We start from the raw sequence: 20,801 nt of genomic DNA, 5'->3' as shown, positions 1-20,801 counted from the left end.
CATTCCTGTTCTTATTTTCTGGTGACCCACTGCCTCATCCAATTTTTTTAAATTTTATTTAATGTAGTTATATTTTTAAATGATGCATCAGCTTAAATTCTTTCAGAAATAGACAACAAAAAATGAAAATAATCATCATTAATAGTTTATCAATTTCTCCCATTAGTTTTTCAGTGTTTTTTATAGTCTACACAATGAGGATTATAGTGTAATATGGATTGATTTTCTGTGTTTTTAATAAATACTATTTTCTTACTATTTTCTACAACATTAAAATTATTAAGACTTTCATCACTTGTGTCACTTTCATTACTTGTACACTTAATATTTTGTGAATGCGTGTGTCATATGTTACTTAAGCATTTCTCTCTTGTTGGACTTGTCAACTATCTCCAGGTTCTCTTAGTATAACTGATACTGAAGTAAATATATTTAAAACATGTTTTATTGTTAGTAGTATTTTCCCCTTTGGGGAAAGCTTCCTCCACCCAAGCTCCTAAAAATTTTTAATATACCCTTATTTGCATTTATGATTATTTTTTCAGATACATGGCTAGATGCATCTATCTAAGGTATAATAGATTAAAGAAACTAAGTCTTCTGGCCTGGCCAGTGTGGCTCAGCTGGTTGGAGTGTTGTCCTATGTATCCAAGGGTCACAGGTTTGATTCAGGTCAGGGCATACATCCAGGTTTTGGGTTCGATCCCCAGTCCAGGCATATGCGAGAGGTAACTGACTGATCGTTGTTTCTCTTTTTCTCTCTCTGAAATCAATAAAAAGTGCTTTGTGACATCTCCTTTGGGGTTGCTATAAGAGGAAGTGCTGTACACCACAGGTGACATTTTCATGTCTCTTTTTTTTATAATTTAAGAATAATTTTATTTATTTTTAATCTTTATTATTGAAAATATTACATAAGTCCCCCATTTCCCCCCATTGACCTCTTTTAGCCTGCCACTGCCCCCGGCTTCAGGCCTCCACCACCTTATTGTCTGTGCCCATAGGTTTAGCATATATGCCTACAGGTTCTTTGGTTGATTTCTTCCCACTCACCCAGCCACGCCCACCTTCCCTCTGAGATTGGACAGTCTGTTCCATGCTTCTCTGTCTCTGGATCTATTTTGTTCAGCAGTTTATTTTTGTTACTTAGATTCCACATATGAGTGAGATCGTATGATATGTCTCTTATAGCAAATGAAACTTTGTTAATACGAAGGATGCATTTTAAAATGTCAGGTTTGACAAGAAAAGAAAGCCATATGTTTTTGTTTTATTTTATAATAAACAGAAATACTATATGTATCTATTTTGAACATCCATGATATACTAAGTACCATACTTAATAACTAATTTAAAATTAAATTTAACCTTCTAATTAAATTTAATTAATGAAGAAAAAGAGTGGCATGAGGATAATTTTAGGGACTTTTTTTTTAGTCCAGTGAAGCATGTGTTACCTACTTTACAAATGTCACCAAAATTGCCTTTAGAAAAGTATGGGAAAATAATTAGATATTGTTACAGGTATAATGAGGACATTACTCCCTTCTCATTCTACCCATTCCCCAAAGGGCTGTTTATCATGCAGTCAGGACTTCAGAGAAGAGAAAAAAATATCTGCGTGACAAAGAAAGGAGGTTTTTAATCTTTTTGGCAACTTGCAGAAGAGTATGGGAAAGAGAAAGTTCAGGAGACCAGGAGTTGGCAGTCAACTGTAGTGTGACTCTTGCTTGTAAATCCCCCATATCTCTATCCTCCAAACTCAGTCAAGTCTCGTAAATTCATGAAAGCTTGCTTCCAAGTTTTCCATTATTTTTAATATGTGAGAATGGTCTGAGCTTCATGCCAAGGTTCACATGTTGTGGATAGAGGTAATCCGGGAATAAACTAGCATCCAAGAAGAATGAAAACTCAACTGATAATTACAAGTAGCAGGAATTTTGGCCAAGAGTAAAGGTTGGGTCAGGAACTTTTACTAACTGGAATTTGGGGGCATTCAAGGCAATTTTACTTGTACCAAAGACCAGGGAGACCCCAGGCAATGGCTGGGTTACAGGACTTTTCAAAAGTACTGCAAAGGTGCTAGCATAAGCCTTAGTTTCTCTATAGTGTGGAGCAGAATCCCTGAAGGGTTGGCTACAGGGTGCTAAACTAATAAAGTCCCCATGCTGGGTGAATATCAGGGTTATCTCTAGTAATATAACCTTCTGGAGACTTCTGGTTTAAGGGTAAGTTACTATTTCACTTTGTTATCAGATTCCAGATGTTATCAGTCAATAAAGTGATCAGTCAATAAAGTGATCTCACCTTCTATTCATGTGCCCTAAATCTGACAGGCTAAATCTGATGGACTGTAGTTTACTGGAAATAGGGGGGAGTGATAGATATTTTTTCTGTATTATCCCAAGTAGTAGAACTAGGGCAAAAAAAATAAATGCTTTTCCTTATCATGGTGGGTGTTTAAGTATGAGCAGAAACATAGTTTGGAAGGAATAAAATAGAGGATTTTAAAATGGTAAAACCATAATAGTGATGACAAATTAAATAAAAATAGTTATTTTAGATAAATGTATATGTACCTCTCTAGTCCAGAAATTGTCCAATTAACAAATTACCCACCTTAAAATATTATGGCATTGAATTTTACGCATATATGTTTCTATACTTTTCTAGTATTATTTTCCCCAAAGTTGACTTTCCTATCATTTATTTTGCCTTTGTATAAATATAATTTCATATTTTGTTGTTCAGAAAACATTTTATACTAATAGTAGCTCTAACTTTGATGATCAAATTTATGTTCTTATACATGTATTTATAAGAGTTAATCTATATTCTCACCGGACAACTCAAGATTGTGAGAATTTTCTATTGGTGATGATGTTTGTTGCTTTAATTGCAACCAAGTTAATCTGTAGAATTTAACAATTACATTGCTATCCATCTTAAGAGTTTATAACTCTGGTATAGAATAAGAAAACAGCATAAAACATTTGTACCTCTGTGTTCTGCTTAGAGTTTTATTGGTAATAAAAAAAAAAAAAAGACATGCTGACTTTTGTGCTTGGGAACAGAATCTGTTTCTAACCTTTGCTATGAACAGGAAGTGGGAGAGGTGAAATGAGGCCTGGTTTTGTGGCTGGGCCAGAGCACTCTGTGTTCCTAAGAGTGGCATTCAGGTTTCATGTCTGTCTAGCTTCTTGCTCCTTGGAATAGCTGGCCTTTGAAGTCCTAAAAACATAGATTGGTAATGAGCAACATAAAGTCAAGAGTGGGCAAATATTTGGAAAAATCCAAGCTCTGAGACTAGCCAGTCTTAGGATAACTTGGCTCAGATGGTGTAATAACTGCATTTTCTTTTCCCACCTAAATTATAAAGTTTTGCTAATATGATAGTATAAATTTCCTAAATAACAATAATAGCAAAGTCTCAACTTGCTTTTACTTGCCTTTTTTTTTTTTTTTTTTTTGCTATTGCTGTATTTATTTTTAAATTTTAGGGTAGCATTAACTTGCTGTCTAGTGCCTCTTTGATAATTAGAAGTGCTTTCAGAAGAAAGAATTTTAATTTAACTTTTAGATTATATATGGAGCAAATACCTTTGAACAAAAATCAATTTTATTCTATTTTATGTTATTGCTGAGGGCATCCATTATAACAAATGTAAAGTTCTGTTTTAGAAAATATGATTCTGTCAGAAAAAAATTCCACATGATTTAATACAGACTTATTTCCAACAAAGTCATGTACTAAAAATTATATGGAATGACCTGACAATGACAATGGCTCCATCTAGCCTTAGGTGAACACGAGAGAATAACCCATTTACCATTGCTATATGGTCTCCTTCTCCCTATAAGTAAATAAAAGCAGGCAAATTTTGCTAAATGGTTTCTAAGTGAAGACATATATGAATATTTTTATACACTTAGGAATATGTGAATTCTAAAAGGCATTTGGAGTTACTAGCATATCAATTTCTTGCCTTGGAGACAATTCTTAAAATTGTAAAGGTTATGCAGTTAAAATTGGTATAGACTTTTGAAATTTGATTTAATATTCTGGTGTTTTTACCTTTTAAAAATTTATTGTCTTTCATAGTGTGATTGTCAGAATATAGACATACTCCTTATACTTTTTGATAACTTAATGCGCAATACTGATACTTTTACCTAATTTGTTGTAATAGTTATGTAACAGCAATAATGTCAAATTTCAGTTGCATGATAATTACATTTGGAATACTACAAGTCACTGGAATATGTAGCCAGTGGAGGCTGGGTTGATTTTAGTTATGCTGGTTTTATACCATACCAAATTATAGTGCCATTCTCTATATTCAGATCTCTGCAAGAGCTGTGGCCTTTCATTTTTCAAAATGTGTATTTATACATGTTTATCACATTTTTAGTAAATGATCCATACTCTCAAAATATACGAAGGCAATGTATACACATTTAACATAAAGCCTTGTAAATCTTTGTATTTGCTGGGGTTCTCGTTCCGGCATTAAGAAGGGTTCAGCAATCTGGAGAAGGGGCTGTGTGTAACTTAATAAGGAGTCCAGAGACGAAGCATAATTTTGAAAGGCATTTGGGGGTCAGCGGAGCCTAGCTAAGAAACTAAGATCTCTTCGTCTCAGGACCCCATGCTTTTTATTAACACAAATTTTCCTGAGGCAAGGTGGAGGAATACACAAGCATTGTCAGAATGGGGGAATTTGCCTATGGCTGTTCAGGTGTTTGGCCAGTGGGAGGCAATAATATGTAGATTAAGATGCCCTGAGCTGTCTGGCAGCAAGCAATCCATCCCTTTTCAGGTTTGGGGAAATACATGCCTTTTGCCACTCCAGATTCAGCCCAGCTGTCATGCTGGAATTGGCTTCCAGCATGTATTGTCATAGATCTGAATCTTATAAAGAATAATGGCAATTTCTTTGTTAGGAACTCAGTTTTTCCCCATTATCTCCCTCTCTCCCTTTCAGAGACACATTGTACACACTCATATATATGCACTCACACACTCATATCTGCCTTGGTTGACTTCTTCCTTGAGATAATCCTGAAATGTCTCATAGTGCACGTACAGCTGAGATTCAAGCGATCCTTTTAAGTGCACACTTTTCATAGGGCCTTGAACTTGTTTTTCTGTGGCATAGGGAAACAGCTTCGTGCACCTGAACAAACAAAGGTGTTCCTTCAAAAACAGACTTTCAGAATCATTAATTCTGGTTTAGAAATAATTATAAAGGTTAAGTCGACTCTCATGCATGAGGTTTGAGCCCTGGTGAGTGGCTGATCTGTGTTTTGCTCTGTCACTTACGTTTCGACTCTCATGCATGAGGTTTGAGCCCTGGTGATCTGTGTTTTGCTTTGCCACTTACGTTTCCTGAAAGTTTGATTCCCTTTGTAACAAGGGCCCAACAACACTCTAACTCCTCTTGAGGCCTTCTGGTGGTTTGCAGGGCCCTCTGGCTTCAATAATAAGTACTTCTGCCGGAACTCATTTTCCCAGGTAAGGCTAGTGGTGGTAAAGGTAGGGGTAGAAGGTGGGGTTTTCATTCACTTGGGTGCTAAAGAGGTGGAAAGATTAGTAGTACATGTAACTGAGTGAGAACTAGGGTGTGAGTGCGGTTCTTGTGTTTAGCGTCAGGGTGAAGAAGTAGCAGCATCTTCCAGGGAGGTTGAAGTTGGTGAGAGATGACACAAACTACAAGTAGAAAGTGTTGGGGGGTTTTGGGTGTTTTCAAGCTGCTGCTGCTACTGTGGCTAAAGGGACCCATCACAAAAGGATGGTGTGTGAAAATGTGAAAGGAGACTCGGTACTGTTATCACCCCAGATACATGGGAAGATGGTGCAAGGGATACATACCTCAGAAAGTGGTGGAAGAAAGCTGAATGAAAATAAAGCTTTGATCTCAAAGAAAGCAAGATCCGATCCATATGGAAAGAAGAAATCTGCACTTGCAGAATTTGTAAAAATTCTGTGCACCAACCCGGTTCTAATTACTGTCAGGGCTGTGCTTACAAAACCGGCATCTTTGCAATGTGTGGAAGAAAGATTTCGGTTGCCAAAAACTACAAGCAAACATCTGTCTAGGTTAGATATATTGGTGAAGTTTCTTGCTTTCTCTGTGATTTTGCTTTCTGCTGTACATTTTCAAGGCATATCATAGATGTTCAAGTTAACAAAATAATATGTTTTAAGACAAGTTTAAACCAGGGAAGTTGATTCATTCTTTGTTGTCTAGAAGTTCTGAATATCAACAATACAATTAGTCTGCCTTACAAGCATCTTATTGAACTAGAGGCAAATTTAACAACAACTATATATTTCTGAGAGGAAGGGAGAGGGAGAGGAGATAGAAACATCAATGATGAGAGGGAATCATTGATCAGCCGCCTCTTGCATGTCCCCTATCTGGGGATCAAGCCCACAACCTGGGATGTGCCCTGACCTGGAATCTAGCTCTGACTTTCTGGTTCATAGGTTGATACTCAACCACTAAGCCACGCTGGCTGGGCTGTATATACTTTTTATTTAACATTATTCATATAATTCTTATTATCCTCTCCCTCTAGTTTATATATATATAACAAACGTGAAGAGGGGATTGTTGATATTTGCTCAGAACTTGGCATCTAGACTTACAATTTCCCCCTCATGCCCTTGTTGGTTGCCTAGTTCTCAGAATCAGCAGTCCCTTAATTAATTGCAGCTTCACAGGGTATTTAGGTGAGACCATTATTGCTGAATGGTTTCTTAGAAATTAGCCCAGACTCAAATCACACATAAATTGTATTTATGATTAAAAGAATTGTTCTTGAAACCATAGTGCTAATGCCTTTCATATCAGAATAAGAACACAAGAGACACCCCATATATACCCAAATGAATATGCTGGATTTCAGGTAAGTATATGTTACACATATGACCTTGAATTCACACTATTATGAAAGCCAGGAGAACAGTGTTCATTATGATGATATGTAATGGAAATGAGTCACCACTCCTTGGGGAAGCTCTTTGAAGCAAAAATGAAACTTCTTTAATTTTCCCTCCCCCCAAAGCAAACATTTTGATTCCTAAATATATGTTCAGAGGTTCAGGACTTAGCTTTGGAAACTTGCAGCCTGCTAGGAGAGACCAAAAAAGTATTCTCTGTTGCCCAGTACAGTGTGTATAAATACTTGTCACTATGAAATTTGGAGATTAGATAATATGATGATATACATAGTATAGATAATTGTACTTTTATTTTAAAATTATTATGGGAAATAAAGTGTCAATTGCTTAATTAAAAATTTTTGATTTTTTCCTTTTTTTTTTGAATTGAGAAAATAGGTATTACCAAAGTAAAACTTCTTTTTACCAAAGTAAATAATTTTTTTTTTTTGCTAGAAATTCTTAACACTATTGTAGTAATCATATTATTTCTTGCTGTATTATTGAATGCCTATGAGAAAAAGGTGGTCAGTTCTTAGTTGTCAGGATGGGTAATGGTGGCGATGAGAAAGAAAAAAAGTGGTAATTAATAGAGATATGAGCTGCCGCAAAGCATCTTGTCCCTTTTGTATTTGGGGGGGATAATTGACAACAGTAGACCTCTCACTTTCTGTCTCTTTTTCTCCCCCCTTTCCCTTTTACTTACTCTTCCTAAATAGCAAATTTCCATTTCAGCGGGAAACTAGTTCAATAAATATAAATAGATATAGAGGAGTATATATGATGGCAACTTCCTAATCTACGAATTTGAACATATGTTTATGAGTTTACTTTATTAGAAAATTCTAACAAATTCACAGATGAATTAACAGTGCAGTGCTCCTATTCATACAAAACAACAATTGTTTGGGAGGTGGTGTGGATGAATGTTCCCAGCTGTCTTATGAATGATTTACATTGAAACTGCCACATGTGCATGTCAGAATAACTATTTATTGAAAAATCATAAAAGTAAGCAAAGTTTTCATCACTGACATTCACTGTAGAGTAAACCAAAGAGCCAATGATAAGCTTTGATGAATAGTAAGGATTATTGTAATTTTAAAAAACAATATCAACAAAAGCACAGACATCTCGAGACAGTGGACCGTGGTGTAATGACAGTAGAATTCCTTCCTGAATTCTGTCCATCTGGGCAGTCATGTCCTGTTCTGTCTCTCTCTCTCTGGGCATCACAGCAACCAAGCTTCAAAGCCAAATGAGGAAGTTCTAGTGATGAGATGCTTCAGGTTTTATTGGTATGTAACCCTTAGCCTGAGGCTAAAATGACAGTCTATGGAGTCTTGTCTCATTTGGAAGAAACTGACAAAAAAACATGTTTAAGATAATCTTGGATTAGCAGGAACATATATGAGTTGCCAAAAATGTCAAGTGTCTGAATTGGTTGGGGTAACCAGTAATGTCTGGTGTTTTTCAGAATGATTTTTTTTCTTTAATTCCCAAACATGTTGCTGATATACATGAAAATAATGAAATTCTTTCCACTGGAAGATGGATGCTAAAGAAGTTGAGTGATTTTTTTCCCCATCATTCAGTGTTTCAGATAGCCTGCCTGCTTTAGTTCTCACTGTGCTTTTCTTCTATATTTAAGAGAATATTTCACTCTTTAAAATGAAATTTCATTACTATTTAATTAAAAGTTTGCTCTTTCTTGCCCTAGGAACTTTGTGATTGGTAAATATGAATTTACGTATATGCATATTTGTATGAATAAATATGTTTTTAAAGTAGATATTTAAATAGAGCTAGCACTCAGGGTGAGCCAGGCATTATTTTAATCACTTTACAGGTATTAAACTTTATAATCCTTTCATCAGTGATCTTCATATTTTGGGTTCAAAAATATGAAGTTATCCTCAGAATGTCTGTGACTTTTTTTCTGTGATGCTATTTATGTATTTATCTATCTGTTATCTACTTAATGGAACTAAGACAAACATAGAAGTATGATGATGATGATATATTATTTTGTTTGTTTCCCAAGTGGCTGGCACCGTGCCTATTTTACCAAGCATGTATTTTAGGGTCAAGAGGCAGCATAATCTAATAACTACGAGCCCAAAACTTGCTCCAGATTCCCTGGTTTTGAATCCTGGCAATGCTTCTTACTGGCTGTGCTCTCTGGGGCAAGCTACGTAAATTGTCTTCATTTCAGTTTCTTCATTTGTTAATTGTTTATAAAAACAAAATCTACGTCACAGAGATGTTATCCAGAGAAGATGATCTTACATTATTTAAAGCACTGAGAATAGTTACCAGCATATTTTAAATATAACATAAACAACACTACACATAAATGTATATTTGAATATTAAAGACTTTCCCAAAGACAAACTACTTAATTCTCTCTATGAAGCTTTTCGCAATGACAGTGCCAACTAGAAGAGACTGTGTCACAAAATAAAAGTGGAGGATCCCAGGTATGTGTCCCTCTCTCAGGCAGCTGCCCATCTGAATTCTCTGCCTGTTAAGTAAGTGGTGGCTGGCTCCAAGTGGAAATTTTAGGCAGCTGCCCATCTGAATTCTCTGCCTGTTACTCAAGTAAGTGGTGGCTGGCTCCAAGTGGAAATTGAAGATGAAAACTTTTAGTTTTTAAAAAACATCTGGAGGTTTTACTTGACTACAAATTTAATATAAGCCAATTGAATGATGCAGCTGCTTAAAAGAAAAAGGGAAAAAAAACACACAAAAAAACACTAAAAACCTCTTTAAGACTTCCTAAGGCAGTATAAATAGAAATAGAGTGTCCACATCATGGGAAGTCATATCTTTGACGTACTTAACACTGGCCAGATCACAGTTGGAATATTGTGTTCTGTCCAATACACCATAATTTTAGAAAAGACATTGACAAACTGTGGTGCTAGAAGTCTGGAAATGGTGTAGGAAACAGGAAGTGGGACCGTGTGGCCTGGAGAAGACTAAAGGGGAGCGAACGCACCTGTCTCCAATTAGTTACAAGGTTGCCGTTAAGAAGAGTGGTCACACTTGTATGTTGCTCGAAAAAGCAAAAGTAGAATCAATATAATGACAGTGACATGTAACTTTTAACTCCATATGATGGGGGAGACTTTATATCAATTAGTCTAATAATGGGAGTAGTTTGTTGTTCTCCTTAATAATGGGACTGATGCCGGGTCTCGCCGTTAGACTTCCTGTATGTAGCTGAAGATTAGATTCAATTACTCTCATTCACTAAAATCAAATTTATGTATTTATGTACTCACTGGACTTAGCTGGTGAAGATCCCTGGAAAATTCATTAAGGTCCTAAGGCTGTTATGGTTAAGATTAGATTTGGGAGGCTATTGTCTACTTCCTATAATGAAAGGAGTCAAAAGTCTATACCATTGGTTCACTTTCACTCAGACTGGTTTTCCAAGTCTCATTTAAGGGTGGGAATAAGGAGCCCTGGGTGGTATGGTGATTTCCAAAATTTCACAAATTCTTCTAACATAGGCTCAGTAAGTTATTAAGAATTTTTTATGTAAACAAATACCCTCTATCAGTGATGGCAAACTTATGACACGTGTGTCAGAGGTGACATTCGATCTCATTTTTTGGGTTGAATTTTCTTTGTTAAATGGCATTTAAATATATAACATAAATATCAAAAATATAAGTCTCTGTTTTACTATGGTTGCAAATATCAAAAAATTTCTATATGTGTCACGGCACCAGAGTTAAGTTAGGGTTTTTCAAAATGCTGACACGCCGAGCTCAAAAGGTTCACCATCACTGCCCTCTATCATAAAAGGCTAATATGCAAATTGTCCCCACTGGTGGGAGTTCACCCTACCGGGAGTTAGATGTGCACTGACCACCAGGTGGTGATGGACTGTCTAGTTCAGGTCCTCCACATTGAACTTTTGCTTTCTGTTGTAATCTGTTAAATTATGAAGAAACACCACGAATCAAACTCTCCTGTTTGGATGTTTATTATTTCAATTTCGGTACATATTTTATGTTTAATATGGGTGAGATTAAAGAGGGATGTAATTACTATGTATATTAGTTGCAATCTGTAAATTTTGGAGGTTTTAGTTTTTTATTTAGTTTTTTGATGTTCAGAGGACCAGGCATGTGCAGTAGTAGTGAGCTTATTGTGCATCCAATGGTTTAGACTGCAAATTGTTTTCTCTGTTCCTGTATTTCAAAAGTATTTGAATGAATTCCATCAAAAAGGGTTTTATTATTGGCATATTTTTTTTTTAAAAACGTATATCAATATAATAGTATCTATAAAAATAAAGATTATTAGGGGAATATTATGACTGGGATTTTGTGGAATCTGTTAACTCTAAATAGCATTGATGTTATGAACCTTTCCATTTCCTACCCTCTTATAGTTCTGCCACGTGAATTGTAGTTGATATGAATTAGCATGTCATTAAGTAGTGGTTTTGAGTAGAATTAAGGTTTATTGCTTAATATTGCCTTTGATGAATATAGATCAAAAAAATAGCTGACATAGTTTGACTTATGATTTCTTTCTTTTTTTTCTTCAAATGGTTACTTTTTAACATTGTTTTATCTTACTTTTGACTCTTGTCTAAAACTGTCCTTTGGTAGAGTACTGCAACTTATAGCCCTTTTAAAAAAATGATTCAAAATTTTAGAGACTAGAGCTATGGGCCTTCTGAGGTAAAGAATATTTTGAATGGAAGACTGTTTAGTTATACATATTGTATTGTTCACATTTGTGTCTTAGAAGCACTTTCTCAACCCAGGAACAATTTTTAGGCAACTAACCCTGTAGGCGCAGTGGTTCTCAACCTTCTGGCCCATTAAATACAGTTCCTCATGTTGTGACCCAACCATAAAATTATTTTCGTTGCTACTTCATAACTGTAATGTTGCTACTGTTATGGATCGTAATGTCAATATCTGATATGCAGGATGGTCTTAGGCGACCCCCGTGAAAGGGTCGTTTGACTGCCAAAGGGGTCGCGACCCACAGGTTGAGAACCTCTGCGTAGGGTGAGAAGACTCTATCCTAACTAATGCAATGGGTTCACTTCAAATGCAAAGATAGGGATTACTGAATGAACACTTTACTGAGCACCTACTACATCCAAAACACTTTGGGAGAAAGGGGTTATAAAAAAGAAAGTGAATATATTTAGATTTGACCATTGGAAAGAGTATATTTACTTTTTATAGTTGTTATTGTTGATTTTTTTCTATGTCGATTATTTCAGTTTCTCATTTTGTTTCAAATACAGAAGAATCAAATCCATTCCATATATCCTAGACTCTGATTCTTTATGTTTTTCTGGCTCCAATCACCCAAATGCCAACATCTACTGCATATTTTGCCGTATAGTTGTAAGCTTGAACTACAAAATGCCCCCAACTGTTTTAAAATTTATTTGGGTGCATTTTCAAAATAACCTTCTTTTGAGCTCTCAGTCTTATGTGAACTGTAGTTAAACTCTGTTTTCCATGACTTGTAGCATATGGTATTTAACTGTTTGCTGGTGTTGCTTTCTCAAGAAAACATATTTTTAGAATGGCACTTAATAAGAGGAACTCCTCTCAGGTGCTCTGTGCTTACACATATTAAATATATTTAAAAATGAAATATATATTTAGCTTAGGCATTGTTTCATTGTCTTTCAAAGCTCATTATAATATTTGAAGCCAAAATAACCTTTCTGGAATCTTATCCTGAGATGTTTGCCCCTAACAGAAGAGAATCAAATCACTTGACATCACAGAAACTGGTATTGACCCTGCTCTTTAAAAGACCATCTATTGCATGTGGTTTGAAAATATAATCAAACATAGATCTCAGATTGGAATTTTATGACCTCACAGAATCTGAATTGCTTTCCATAAATTGTGGCCTTCGTGTCATTTTTTATTTTTCTAAATAACCCACTGAATTCTCCCATTTTTTACCTCGTCCAAAGAAAAGGCCTCTTGCATTTTTTATTTCTGTTAGCCCTGCAACAAAAAATTCAAACATGTCCTCATTGTGGCTTCTGGGAGTGCAGTTGTGTGAAGTGTTGGGCATGCTATCAAAATCATAAAGACAGCCGCAAACATCTCAAGGGTGATTATAGATGTCATTTGTAAGTCAGAGATGTCTGTCACAGAGGAACTTGGAGATTTGCCCCGAATCGTACAGCTAGTGGCCAGGAGTGCTCATGGCCCAGCTTTCCTGGTCCTGCGGCCTAGTGCTTTTCCCAGGCAGTCAGGTGATCAGACCCAGTGTGCAGTCATAAAATAAGTGGCAAACTTTGATCTTTTAAGCCATAAAAAGTCTATAAAACAAAAATTTCAAAACTTGGAGAAGGAAGTATCATTATTAGTAGTATCTATGACTCCAATTTAGTGACTAACATTGTTCAAGGGTAATGTTTGTGTTTGTGCTTACGTAACGAGTGGCAAAAATGTTAGTGTGGCTAGAGTGTGGGTTTGTATTTGGGCTTTAGATTGAGACAACTGAATTTTGGCTCCATAAGTTACGAGAATTGTGACCTTGGGCAGGTCATTTAACCTTCAAAGCCCTGGATTCTTTGTTTATAAAATGTAAACCGATTATCATGTCCTTGTTGTGATGTTTTGGTGAGAATCAGAGATAGTGAATGTAAAGCACTTAGCATAGTGCATAGTGCAGGATTAAATATAAATATAACACAACTTCTCTTGAGAGAGTAAAAGGAAGCAACTATTTAAATCATCTCAATATTTCAAGCTGTTTGTTAAAGTTCTGCTAAAATAATGAGATAATTTTTAAAAACAACTTTTTATTGATTTTAGAGAGAGAGAGACATAGAAACATCAATGATCATTGATCTGCTGCTTCTGCATGCCCCTCCTGGGGATTGAGCCTGAAACCTGGGCATGTGTCCTCACCTGGAATCGAACCAGTGACCTCTTGGTTTATGGGTCGTTGCTCAATCACTGAACCACACTGGCTGAGCTCATGAGATAATTTCGCATACCCATATGTGGTAATCAGAACTCCATAGACAATTTATTAGTCCTCAAGTTATTTGCTTTTAAGTGAGGCAACTTTCACCTTCAAGAAAATCAAAGAAACAGAAAAGTAAAATTATTACAATTTCTGGAGAAGTGATAGTGTGATTTATTTTGAAATAATATAATTCCTTGGCTATTCCCAAGAATCTGTGTGGGCTTTTTTTTTAATGGAAAAGTTTATGTACTGTTTAGGACGATGACCTTTTGCTTAAATGCCAGTAAAAGGTAGAGACTGATTGCTTTGGAAGATGATGCGAGCATTTCATCTCTAACACCAGGTCTGATTTCAACGCTTGGAAAGGAGAACTTGGTTAAATCATTTCAAATATGGAAACTTAAAAATGGCATTAGTTTAAAATTTTGTTTTCTAAATATTTAAGCATTTCACACAGGAGAACTACTTACCAATATAGGAGGAAATTCACAATCATTCCTGTATGTCAGGATTTCAACAACTAATGCCACCCATTCCCACTACTAATGTCACTCTGGCTTTCTCCTGTGCACACTTACGTAACCTATCTCAGGCACTTGGTGGCATCATCTCGCATAGTTTGAGAAGCATCCAAAGCTGCCAGGAAACTGTCAGCATCCAGGTGCTCTGAAACCTAGTGAGCAATTTACAGCGCTGCTTTCCTAAGAAGGGGTGCCCCATAGTCTTCCCAGGCCTAAGCGCTAACAAAGAATAGCGGACAAAAATGGCTCTTGGCCATCTGGGAATATGGTGATCTACTGGCGCTTTGGAGTCAAGATCTTGATGGCTCCAGGCATTTTACGCACTCCATTCATATTCTTGGGTCACTTGCATTTTCTGTCAGTGGCTCATCTAAATACCATTTGTCAGAAAACTTAGGATCCCTGTAGCTCCCTCTAATGGGCCTGGCAGGCATTACATGACAGTCTTGGAAATTTCCAAGTCGGTCTGAGAGATAAACAGTCACGGGGCCTGTTCATTGAAAGTGTGGTTAGCTGCCAAACTACTCTTCACACCTGCTTTTATTCCTTCTTTATGAATATTGCAAATTATCTGCAAGGGGGCAGAAAACACACCTGTGTTTTAGTTGACGGGATTGCAAAAATACAGTGAGAGGATTTTTGGACCCCTCATCGTCCTGATTTGGGGGAAATGGGTTGAAGTAAACCCTACACTGATATAATTTGGTTAATCTACTTCCTTGGGTAAAAAGTTCTGAAAACTGCTTTAAAAGCTATGAAGTAGAAGAGGGAGATCTTGCTGAAAATTCAGAGGATGTTATTCATACCAATGATTAGGTGATGCAAAGAATAAAATTGGAAACTTTTATGACTAAAATTTAAATGTGATACTGAGAAGATTCTTTTATAGTTTGTGTCTTTTGCTGTCTCTCCTAATACATCAGAGTTCACATGCACAGAAACCTCTGTGAAGACAAATGCACTCAGTAAAGCTTTGAATGAACAAATGAACACTTTACCTTGCTCTCTGCTCGGCCAAGGAGGTACCTCTCCTAAGGAGGAAGGAGCCCTGATGCTTCCCAGTAGAGCAAATTCACACACTGCATCCTTTAGGAAGATTTTTTTTTAATCCAGGAAGTTTTTGCTAATATTAATAATTTGATATAATCCCCCTGGCCTTGATAAACACCACGCCTTAAATGAGCTTCTATGGGTTTTTATTTTATTTTATTTTATTGTTTAAAGTATTACACATAGTCGTACATATGTCTCCTTTTTTTCCCCATTGACCTTCCCTCGGCCTCCCCTCCCCCCCAGTGTCTTGTGTCCATTGGTTCTGCTTATATGCATGCATACAAGTCCTTCGGTTGATCTCTTACCCTCTCCCCTCCAACACACTCCCCAGCTTTCCTGCTGTACTTTGACAGTCTGTTCAGAGCTTCTATGTTTTAATAAGTTTTATTTTGTCTGAAGGAAAATTGCATATTTTGTTTTGGAAATAAATTACCCAATTTTTAAATTCTTTCTTTGAGGGTAAGGGTGCATTACTTTACATCATGGGAGCAAAAGGAAAGCACTTTACTGGAGAGGAAGATCTTCAAAACCATGGAAGTGAGCAAAATTGAAATGGGTCACTGCATAGAAATTTAGCATTTATTCTAAAATATGGTGCTTTGACATCAGTAGTTCCCTGTTAGCTATATAAGCATTGGATGCTGCCTGAGTCCCTTCCACCATTCCCTACTTTTAATGCATATATACACACTATTTCATTGAACTTGAAAGAAAATGCTGTAATGAAGATAACATATGTATGTCTTCTTTCTACTGTGGCTCTGTGGAGAGGGATACATTTAGTGGGGAAACTACCTCAAATCCAGGATTGCTGCTGGCTTACTCCTCAGCTCAGGGAAGTCACTCTTTCTGTGCTGCAGTTACTGCCATATACTGGATTATTTGGGTTCATTGGAAGATTTTTTTAACATCTCTATTCTATCTTTTAGTTTTCAGAGAATAATAACATCTCCCTTAGATTGTTTCATTTGGAAGGAAACATTATCATTACCACCCTAATATAAAAATGTGAATATTTGTTTGCCAGTCTATAATTCTATCTAAAACAGGTAGACTGATTTTTTTTGTTTTGAAAATAAAGGATATTGAATGAAATGAGGCTAAAGAGAGATTCTCTGTGTAGCTAAGTCTGGCTCTAAATATCTACATAAAAAGGTTAATATGCAAAGTGTCCCTATGGGAGTTCAACCCGGAGACCGGGAATTGTATTGTTCATTATGATGTGCACTGACCACCAGGGGGTGGTGCAGAATGAAGGAAGGCCCCGGCTGGCAGCCAGAAGGCCCCCATTGACCCTGATGGCTAACCAGGCCTAGGGACCCTACCCGTGCATGAATTTCATGCACTGGGCCTCTAGTATAATATAAGGTACTAGGCATATATAAGCAATAATGAATGAATCCCCCCAAAATAAGTTTTATCATAACTTCTGAAAACAGTTTCTCCATTACGATTTAGAAGATGATTTTTTGTTGTTCACTAAAATCTTGTTCTGCTGTGTGTGTGTGTGTGTGTGTGTGTGTGTGTGTGTGTGTGTGTGTCGGGGGAGTTCCCTTGATCATTTGAGAGGATGAGGATGCTCTTACATAATGGAGGATATGAAAAACTTTTACTATCTCCATGATCTTAAAATAATTTACTTAGCTCTTCTGAAACTACTTCTTTTTGTCTAAAATGGGAGCATTTGAGTAGCTATGAGGATTAATTTAAATCAGATGGGTTAAGTGTTAGGCCACTGTCTTTCAGATAGTGTGGCTGGTAAGGGTATAACAAAACACCACTGCTCTTTAGGCATACATGTAGCTATAATATCTTTACATTTTTCATGGTATTAGTTTATATTTCAGGTGTTTTAAATATAGTTGAAGAGCATAAAACAAACTAATAAAATCATGAAATCAAAGATAACCTATGTGCTTTATATTTTCAGTTGTATATAAACCTTTTGAAAGAAAATATGGTCATTTTATACATTAGTTTAATAATGCATCATGCAACTGCTGTAACATTCATGAGTTTCTGAAAGTTAAAGTAAAAATTTAAGATAAATGAGATTGAGTGGACTGGTGATCTGACTTCAAGTATTAATCTGTAAGCACTTTTAAGATGCGCAATCATTTAGAGTATGAATTTTCCCCTTCATAAATCTTTTACAAAAAGCAGTGATAATGTGCCGGTGCAGATGAAACATTCGAACTAGAAAATGTTATTTATAGATGAATAAGCTAAGACCTACGGTGATTAGATGAACAAGCTAAAACCAAAGTCACATAGATGTGCATCTATCCAATTTCTCAGTTCACCAGACACTAAGGTACTCCTTTCTATGACAAAAAGTCAAGAATTTACTCTTCCAACTTTCATCAAAGTCTCACTGTTTCTGGGAATATGGAAAATGCTGGGAACTTTCTTAAAGAAGAAAAGGAAGAACATAAATGATTTTTTCTCTTCTTACCTTTTCCCCTATCATCATAAAAATTCAGATGGCTAATTCCTTAGTTTATTTAGCCTACTATCTGAGCCACAGTTTTTAAAAAAAAACAACAAAAAAACAAACCTGTATTATATTCCAAAAGCAATGTTCAGTTTTGCACCACTCCATTTGCTAGTTAAAATTGTTCTTGAAATTTAGGTGAATGGTTATTAAGTAATGGAAACATATATATTAGTATGCTTTTGTGTATGGGGATAAAAACCTAATTGAAAATGATATACATGATAAAAACAGAAGTATTTTGTCCCACAAATGGAAGTCTAGAAGGTCTCAGGCTTGACTTCATCAAAGAGTTCTGGCTCCATTATCCCTGGAAATCTTTTGACTTTGTCTTCTTCTGTGGATAGCAATATAGCTGATGTGCTTCTGGGGCTCATGTCAAAGTGTAGAAATGATGAGATGAAGAATGAGGCAGGACTGTCCTAGCAGCCCCCCAGGAATAAGTATTTATAAGAACAGCAAAAATTAAAATTGAAATACGCAGACTGTAATTTGTGAGGAAAGTATGTGCTACTGGGAAGATATTTCTGAGTCTACATAGATAAAATAGATGTCTTCTCTTTCACAATTTTTCCTTCAAATTCATAATTTATAGACTTCTGTTTACAGTCATAGCAGATACTGAAATTTCCACAGGCTGTGGGCAAAGGGCATGCGAAGGTGAATTTCCTGGATGCTCACAATGCTTTATAGTTGTCTTCCTCCACTCTCACCCATTTTGAAACCAGAACTGCTTGTAGAAATATTGGGTCATCAGTTTTGTTTTGTTTTCCACTCTGAGCTCAGTTCTCATTTAACTTGAATTTGGATGGTTCTTCCTTAGACTCGGTGTTTCTGATGGCTCCCACGTTGTTAAAAATCGTGTGTAACCTTGATATTCTTTTAAAAGATCACTAGAGTGCTTAATCTTAGTTGATTCCTTAAATCAAGACATGAATATTGAAGTGACCTTTTCCATTTTCTGCATGTCAGCTGACTTTGTTTCTCTTACTCCAGCCTTGAGTATCTGTAAGCCATTTTTCCTCATGAGTACAGCATGTGCCCCGAATGTTTGGACCAGGAGGGAGCATGCATTTGTGATGTAAACTTACAATTTGTTTCCAGTGAAATTCCCTAGAGGCTTTGAATATGTGTGGTGTATTGTACCTCTGTAGAGACTTACCAAGTAACCTCTTGTCTCATCTTTCTTCATGTGAGGATAGAGCCAGAGAAGGTATTTAGAATCCATTGTCTTTAGAGGATATTTACTACTTTTTAGTAACTCCTAGACCTGGTGAGGAGCTTGAGAGGGTAGGTTCAATGGATGCCCTTGACAGCGAAAGCAGACAGTCCCTGTCCTCAGAGGGAGCGTAGTCCCTGTCCTCAGAGGGAGGCAGACACAGTTAAAGCAAACACATGTTCAAGAAAGGGAGGTACATGGTGCTGTGAAGAACCTGTGCTTGACTTTTTTTATGCAATGCAGGTTGAACCAAGATCTGAAGGAAAATCAGAAACTATTCCCACAATATCGTGAACAGTAGGGTTGAAATACATGCATGCCAATGTATTTCATGGTCCTCTGTTTGACTCTGTAGGGTATTGAAGTAGGGTGGAATTTATTGCATTGGGTTTTTATCTTTCAGATACTAAAGAGTAATTTTTAGTCATTTGGTGAAGAAGAGAGCATCTTTGGTTTTCTCAAGGATTCACGATTTTAAAACAAATTTTAATTCATAATTGATGTGAAAAATAACCCACTTAGAAATGAGGGTATCACTTTTAAGTAGGGTTTGATATTTATTATATTGAATAGTGGTATAAGATGCCCATGCTTGATTTGATTTAAAAATAATTTATGGAGCACCGACTACATACCAGGCTTTTTTCTGGGAGCTGGGGTGGAGCAGAAAACCAAGCAGAAGTGGCCCAGGGCTCTTGGACTCAGACTCCAGACAGCCAGGCGGAGCTTCTCGTGTCACACTCTGTCACAGGGAATCCCAGTTGCCTGCCTTGTTGCTGTGGAGCCACCAGGAGATTCTTGATTGTGGAGCATTTTCACTTAATCCCTAACACTGATGACCTGTGATGAGCATTTGTATTCAGATTGATCAGAAATATCTCCGTGTTGTTGAATCATCTTGAGAATCCTAAATCTTCTACTCAGCTATGTGTCATCCAGAAGAATGTAGGCTTCTCTTCCAGATTAAAAAGAAATTCATTTGGGATACAGCATGTTTTGAAATAGTAAACCATATGACATTGATATTGTTTATTTGTTTGTTATATAACCAAGGGAGCAATAGTGTAACAAACATCAGAGAAAATTGTCTGGGTGGTTGGAGAAGGTGGGTGATTGTGAAAGGCACCATTATAGTGGGTAGACCCTAGACTTGGTTGGGGAGAGGAACATGTCACAAATTTTGAGTGTGATTCCTGAATCTGACACCTGGTTATGAGATGCCATGAATAAGATGCTTAACTTGATTAATCGGTGTTCTCTTTTTCTGAAATAGTAATTATATTTGAGGACCACCTGACAAATGTATAGATGCTTTTATATTCTAGTGTAGGTAAAAAGCTAGAAATGGTCAGGTTATAGACTCCCCAAGGTGGTCTAACCACTCTTGGTACATACAATACAATGTTGGATCTCGACAAACAAGTTAAATAAGAGAAACTGGAATTTTTCTCGTGTGTGTGTGTGTGTGTGTGTGTGTGTGTGTGTGTGTGTGTGTTTTTGTGGTGGGGGGTGTGAGAATTTCTGCCCCCAAGCAGCATTCTTTATCTCATAGATCACTGTCACTAAAGAATTCCCTTAAATACA

General features: G+C 36.5%; 1 protein-coding gene and 1 pseudogene across 1 annotated transcript in view; both read left to right on the top strand.

Annotated features, from left to right (window-relative positions):
• PDE3A (phosphodiesterase 3A) overlaps window positions 1-20,801 on the top strand; it is a 258,068-nt gene that overhangs the window by 42,156 nt on the left and 195,111 nt on the right. The window lies entirely within an intron of this gene.
• On the top strand, window positions 5,807-6,100 carry LOC107184556 (annotated as a pseudogene).

This window comes from Myotis davidii, unplaced genomic scaffold, assembly GCF_000327345.1.
Source record: "Myotis davidii unplaced genomic scaffold, ASM32734v1 scaffold346, whole genome shotgun sequence".
In the NCBI taxonomy this organism is placed as follows: domain Eukaryota; kingdom Metazoa; phylum Chordata; class Mammalia; order Chiroptera; family Vespertilionidae; genus Myotis; species Myotis davidii.
The sequence above is the reverse complement of the archived record's forward strand: the minus strand, read 5'-3'. Positions and strand labels throughout refer to the sequence as shown.